Raw genomic sequence first — 6,107 nt, 5'->3', positions numbered from 1 at the left:
GGGCAATGTTCGCCTGCCCGGGCAATAAACCGGTCGCTGGTCCGGCTTTCCTCAACTCAACAGCAGGTTGTCCCTCTCGAGCAACCTCCCCCCGCCAATCATTAATTTAACGGCTACATGCCAGGTTGCATGATTTCGCCATCTTTTATGGTTACCATTGAACTTTAACACACACAAGTTTTCGCTCAATAGAGCAAGCAAGGCTTCTGCCTCAAAATAAGTTTCGTATTTGTATTAGTAACCTGCACATACAATATACATATCATGCAGAAAGTAGCCATACTCCTTTATTAAGAGTGCAGAGTGAGCACTGATGGCTTTTTAGTGGACAATACGTTTTCGTCAGCTGTTCACACAAAGAAAAGACCATCATTTCGCCAGTTGCGGGAAATATTTCCTAGCAAGAGGAACATATGCGCAAGCTTGTAGCTCCATTGTGTCCGAGTTCTCACCCTCGAAAATAATGCATGTTTGCCAAAGCGGAAAGAAGAGGTGCACTGTTGCTCCAAGCTGTGCATTAAAAATTACAGAGGAGAGAGCAATACACTGCAGATAAGCACAAGCATTGAGGTGCATAATGTTTCCCCTTCATTTGCATTTGCCAGCCTATTTTTTTTTCTAATACACCCTGCGCTTCTGCTGCTGTTCTGGTGGCAGACTCAATGGTTGTGCATGCGAACAGCGTCGTTTGAATAAAGCAGGAAGTCCTGCATTTGTTGTGCTTGTTCCTTACTTTACCCAGCGATATAATTTGCAATGCACTGGTATGTATGGACGTGGGCCGACTTGTCAAGAACGCTACGCTGCGGGAGGAAAGGTGAAGCTTCAAATCTGCTATGTTGGTGACTCGACCGTCATACCTCCGTCGTTTATGTAGGTACGTTGAAGTGATTTAATCTGTTGCTGTGAAACCACTGCCTGCTTTAAAATTTCGCTCCCTTTTCCTCCGCAGAACATTACGCGAGCGTTCAAACGCAAGCCTACGCGCGTTTGTACACAAGCTTACATTTCTTTCGTGCATGCAGTAAACGCTACGCGAGCGCTCTAACGCAAGCCTACTCGCGTTTGTACACAAGCTCACACTTTTTTCGTGCATGCACCGACACAAACAAATGGCGCCAAGAACACGTGCATCTTCCTCACCTGAATAGGCACCCTGCAATGCAGTTTGACTGAACAGGCCGCGCCCTCTGGCAGCCCATACACGAAGCACGAAGGCGTTGCCGTGCACGGGCCTTTCATGGCTGCCGTTGCTTAGCGTGGGATTTCTGGGCTTTTCTCTCCGCGTCTTTCGCGTCTGGAATAGGTGCGCCTGTTTCTGCAGTTGAGGGCCCGATGGCATCATCTGAATTGTGCCATCGCTCTCCTGCCAAAGCTGCGAAGAAGAGAAGTGGGCGCAGGTATTGCTCCATCAAAGACTGTCACAGTCGCGAAGGGACGCCGGGCGTGAAGCGGTACAGCTTTCCGTCAAAGCCTTGGGAGAAAACACGAAGGCAGAAATGGATTACCGCTGTGCGACGAGTCAAGTAAGTGAATTTCTATTTGTGAATGGTAATTTCTGCATGTTACAAAGTAGCCAAAGACGAGGTTCATTATTCAGTTGGCTCAGTCGGGTAACAATTTTCTTTGTTAGGGTACGGGTAGTTTGCACGATGCGGCATATCTTCCTGACGAAATAAAGAGACTGCACCATGACATTTGGCACGAGTTCGCGACGCACTGTGCTTCGTCGTTTGTGGCGCGTAATTGTTTTCTGAGAATGACGACCGAACTACTCGCAGATATGTTCACCGCAAGTAGTACGAAAGAAGCCGTCCTCCGTTTTGGTGCTCCTTAATTTTTCTTGATACTACATGCTCTTCGCGGCGATGGGTGGTTGACGTTGGCGGGCAAAACTGCAGAGAACTTTTACTACATCTGAATCAGTGCGAAAGCACGGATTTGTACCACGTAGAAGACGACGATGAGCGGGACGGAGCGCTCGCGCTAGGACAGCTGCGAGCAGACAACACGGCCGATTTTGCTGTGGGTCGGTACCCATCGAATTAGTGCTTACGCACTAAAAAGACGCCCAGTGCCCTGCGCTGTCAGGCGCCTTTAGTGTCCACTTTTGCTGTTCACTCATGCGAATTATCGCTAACTGTTGCTTTAGTGCGTAATCTGCTCTCCGTTCTTTAAACTGAAAAATTGTTCCCGCATTCAAGCAGGGAAGAAAACTGTGTGTACACTGTGTGAGGTCTGTAATACCTAGATAAATAATTTCTATGCGTAGCGTATATTCCTGCTTTAATAATTACCCTTTCGATGGTTGACTCAGCCATATCTGTTGCAGTAGCTTGATGTTAAAACTTGCGTTTTACTCGTTTCAGTTCTGGGGACTCCTCAAGCTGGCAGCCAAATAGAGATTCCAGGGTGTGCTCCAAGCACTTTGTGAATGGCGAAAAAGGAACAATTGAAAGCCACTCTAGCTATGTACCTAAAATTTTTCCAACAGTGAACAAAAAACGTTCCACTTCGCCTTCCGCCCAGCTGGCTAGATTTAACAGGTAAGCTTGTCTCTGGTGTGCCACTTGGCTCTAGTTTGCTGCGAAAGCTTGGGATATTGGATGCATGTCTCCTTTTATTTAGCCTCACCGTAAAGCGGTTGGTCTCTACCAGGAAATCTGAATGTATGCGTGTACCAAAACAAAAGCCATGTGTGCCTGCAAGTAAGATTTAGTGGAATTAAAGCTTCAGTTTAATGTGCAGGTGGAAACAGCGGCACTCTGTGTCGTCATCTGCCCCTCCTGCTGCCCCTGAATGAATTGCCTGTTGCCACTGCATCACCATTTGCTGCCGCATCATCTGATGGCCTCGGATCAACTTTTGCCAACACAGCTTAGGCAGCAGGAGCCAATGCCACTAGCAGCTTTGCCACAGGTGTTGAAGCAACTGGTCCAGACGAGTTGCGTGAGGGGAGGTTATTGGAGGGCTTGGATCTACTGTACACTGTTGCTGCTGAACTTCGGATTACAGAAAAATCCATGGTAAGCTTCTAAAAATTTTAGGGAACTGAAGTTGGATTTGTACAGGAAACTAAAATTGTGCTTCTGTATTACACAGTGTTGAGCTATGCACCCCTGTGTAGCATAGGCAACAAGTTAGCAGTGTTGCGCTATTACTGCCCATTCCCTTCTCCTAGCCTTTCAGAGTAACACTTTAAACACACACGTGACAGCGCTTTTCTGGTTGGGGGAGTATTGAGATGCTTATTTATTATCGATAACTTGCACCACATTATGACTAATGAGAATAACGTTCCCATTGTAAGCTAGCATGTATATATTCTTTCTTATTGCCATTTTTTACAGCAAACCCAAACTGGAGATGCAAGCTTGTGCAGAAAAAATTTTAGTGTTCATGTGCCTCATCGATGAATCAGGTGCATCAACTCAAGTAACACACCTCGAGACATGCGACAGCAGTGTACAGCACCAGCCAGAGGTTACTAGCAAGCACTGTGGACCTGACCACAGAACTAGCTACTTCTCTGGCTATGAGAGCATTGCTGAGTCAGCAAATGCGTTACAAGATCTTTGTAGTGTTAGCAAAGTAGTCTTCGCATTGCTTCTAAGCATACTGCCACCTTCATCGGAAAGAAAATGTGATGTCACAGCTTAAAATAGACTTCTTTTATTTCTTATGAACTTGAAGCTTACCATCAGCTACTCTTCACTGGATGTTCTTTTTTCTGTGAGTGAAACATCCGCATCGCGGCAGTTAAAAAGTGTTCTGAAGACGCTCTCTGTGGCAACTAAGAAATGCATTTTTCGGCCCCCATCACGAGCGATTGAGGCTACAACGCCAGACAGTTTCAGGGTGCATTATCCCGGATGCACAATGATTATTGACTGCACGGAAATACGTACTGAGCAGCCATCAACAGCGCAGCAAGAACGAGTCCTGTACTCAAATTACAAAGGGGCATACACACTTAAGTTTCTGGTGTGCATAACACCAGGAGGGATGATATGTTTTTGCTTGAAAGCTTACGCGGTAGGGTATCTGATGCACACATAACAGTTGATTCTGGTTTTCTAGACATTGTTCAAGCTGGGGATACAGTTCTTGCCGACAAGCGATTCCCAGGCATTCGAACACTTCTAGGCATCCAAAATGCTGTCCTGCTTATGCCCCCATTTTCTTCATGGATCTCAGTTCGCACCAGAAGAGGTTAGGGACACTTACAATATTGCTCAAGTGAGGATTCATGTTGAAAGGATGATTCAGAGGATTAAAATATATAATGTCTTAAACAACAAGGTGCCAACAGAGCTCATGCTTTGTATGACTGATGTCTTCCATGTCTGCTGTGTGCTAGCTAACCTCCAGCTCCCAATAATTAAATGCAAAGAGGAGCCACAGTCATCTGTCATGTCTTCATCCTGAACCATCCACTACATTAGCCTCGCCCTTGATAACTTGAAACAAAGGTTATGGCAAGTCCGTACTCAAATTACAAAGGGGCATACACACTTAAGTTTTTGGTGTGCATAACACCAGGAGGGATATGCTTTTGCTCAAAAGCTTACGGCGGTAGGGTATTTGATGCACACATAACAGTTGAATCTGGTTTTCTAGACATTGTTCAAGCTGGAGATACAGTTCTTGCCGACAAGGGATTCCCAGGCATTCGAACACTTCTAGGCAACCAAAATGCTGTTCTGGTTATGCCCCCATTTCTTCATGGATCTCACTTAACACCAGAAGAGGTTAGGGACACTTGATAATATTGCTCAAGTGAGGATTCATGTTGAAAGGATGATTCAGAGGATTAAAATATATAATGTCCTAAACAACAAGGTGCCAATTGAGCTCATCCCTCCTATGACTGATGTCTTCCATGTCTGCTGTGTGCTAGCTAACCTCCAGCTCCCAATAATTAAATGCAGAGGAGCCACAGTCATCTGTCATGTCTTCATCCTGAACCATCCACTACATTGGCCTCGCCTTTGATAACTTGAAACAAAGGTTATGGCAAGTCCGAGTCCATCAGCCATTGTTTCAACAAGAGAATTGTCTTTTTCTGGGCTGCCGGAAATTTCGACATTATCTTTTGTAAGAATATGAGCTGGTGGACCGACACATCCAAACCTTGATCAGTTTGTTCTGTGTTCTCAAGAATCCCATCTTCTTGTCTCTGTGCCATGGATACTAATTCTGGATTGTTAATTGTTTGGGCATGCTCCTGTTCATTAAGAGTATTTGCATTTTTTGTTTAAAAGTTGGACATGAGAAACACTGCAGCGGTGGGCTCCGAATTATCATATTTATTTTATTAGGGCTCTTCAATGTGTTCCGATATCACACATGCACTAACCAGTTTTTGTGGACTGTATAGGGGCTGTTTCAATGCATGTTAGGACTTTAATGACGTTTGGGTCCGAAACTTATCTGACAGGGTGTTTATGACCTGCATGAGTTTAAGCACGTGAGATTGAGTTCAGAATTGCAAGTGGATGTGTGATGCTGTACTGTGGGTATGACCCGTTTTTGTGTGCATAAAATTATGAGACTGGCTTGAGCTATTTGCCATAGTTTGGTGTAGAGAAACAGATACTCATCAATGTACTGGGAGCATTTGCGAATAATGCATTGTCACCTGACTTTACCTGTCAGTGGATCTTCTGTGCAAGTGAAGATATATTTTCCAGTTTTATGGTCTAATTTCTCCATGAAATTTTAGGTTTTCTGATGCCATCGCTGTTGTGCAATTATGTACTGAACTGAGCCATTTTGCTTCAGACTTTCTAACAAATGCATTGCTTGCGTGAGCAAGCAATGATCACTTTTTGTAGTGAAGTTTATGACATTTTTGTTTTCTTGTAAGTTTGTACCTGTGCATTAGTTTTGTAGATTTTTTCGGTGACATACTTGTATGATCTATTTATATTGAATATAAATATTCATATTTAACTTATTTCTTCTCCTGCTGCAAGTTGCCTTTTTGCCTGTTCTGAAAAGCACAATCGTTGGTCTTCTCAAATGATGCATTCAAACGCTTTTGAAATGAGCTTGTGTTTTTAGTTAGGCAGCTTTCAGTGTTGTGCATGCATGAAGCAACAGAG

The 6,107-nt window shown here is 44.4% G+C and overlaps 1 pseudogene across 1 annotated transcript; it reads left to right on the top strand.

Annotated features, from left to right (window-relative positions):
* Nucleotides 1-1,242: 1,242 nt before the first annotated feature.
* Nucleotides 1,243-4,995, top strand: LOC144109888 (uncharacterized; annotated as a pseudogene). Its single transcript, XR_013309637.1, has 5 exons — nt 1,243-1,526; nt 2,370-2,546; nt 2,749-3,026; nt 3,351-4,012; nt 4,543-4,995. The product of XR_013309637.1 is annotated as an uncharacterized LOC144109888 (transcript).
* The last annotated feature ends 1,112 nt before the right edge of the window (nt 4,996-6,107 follow it).

This window comes from Amblyomma americanum, chromosome 11 (genome assembly GCF_052857255.1).
Source record: "Amblyomma americanum isolate KBUSLIRL-KWMA chromosome 11, ASM5285725v1, whole genome shotgun sequence".
NCBI lineage: Eukaryota > Metazoa > Arthropoda > Arachnida > Ixodida > Ixodidae > Amblyomma > Amblyomma americanum.
Note: the sequence above shows the minus strand (reverse complement) of the source record. Positions and strands in the feature narration are given on the sequence as shown.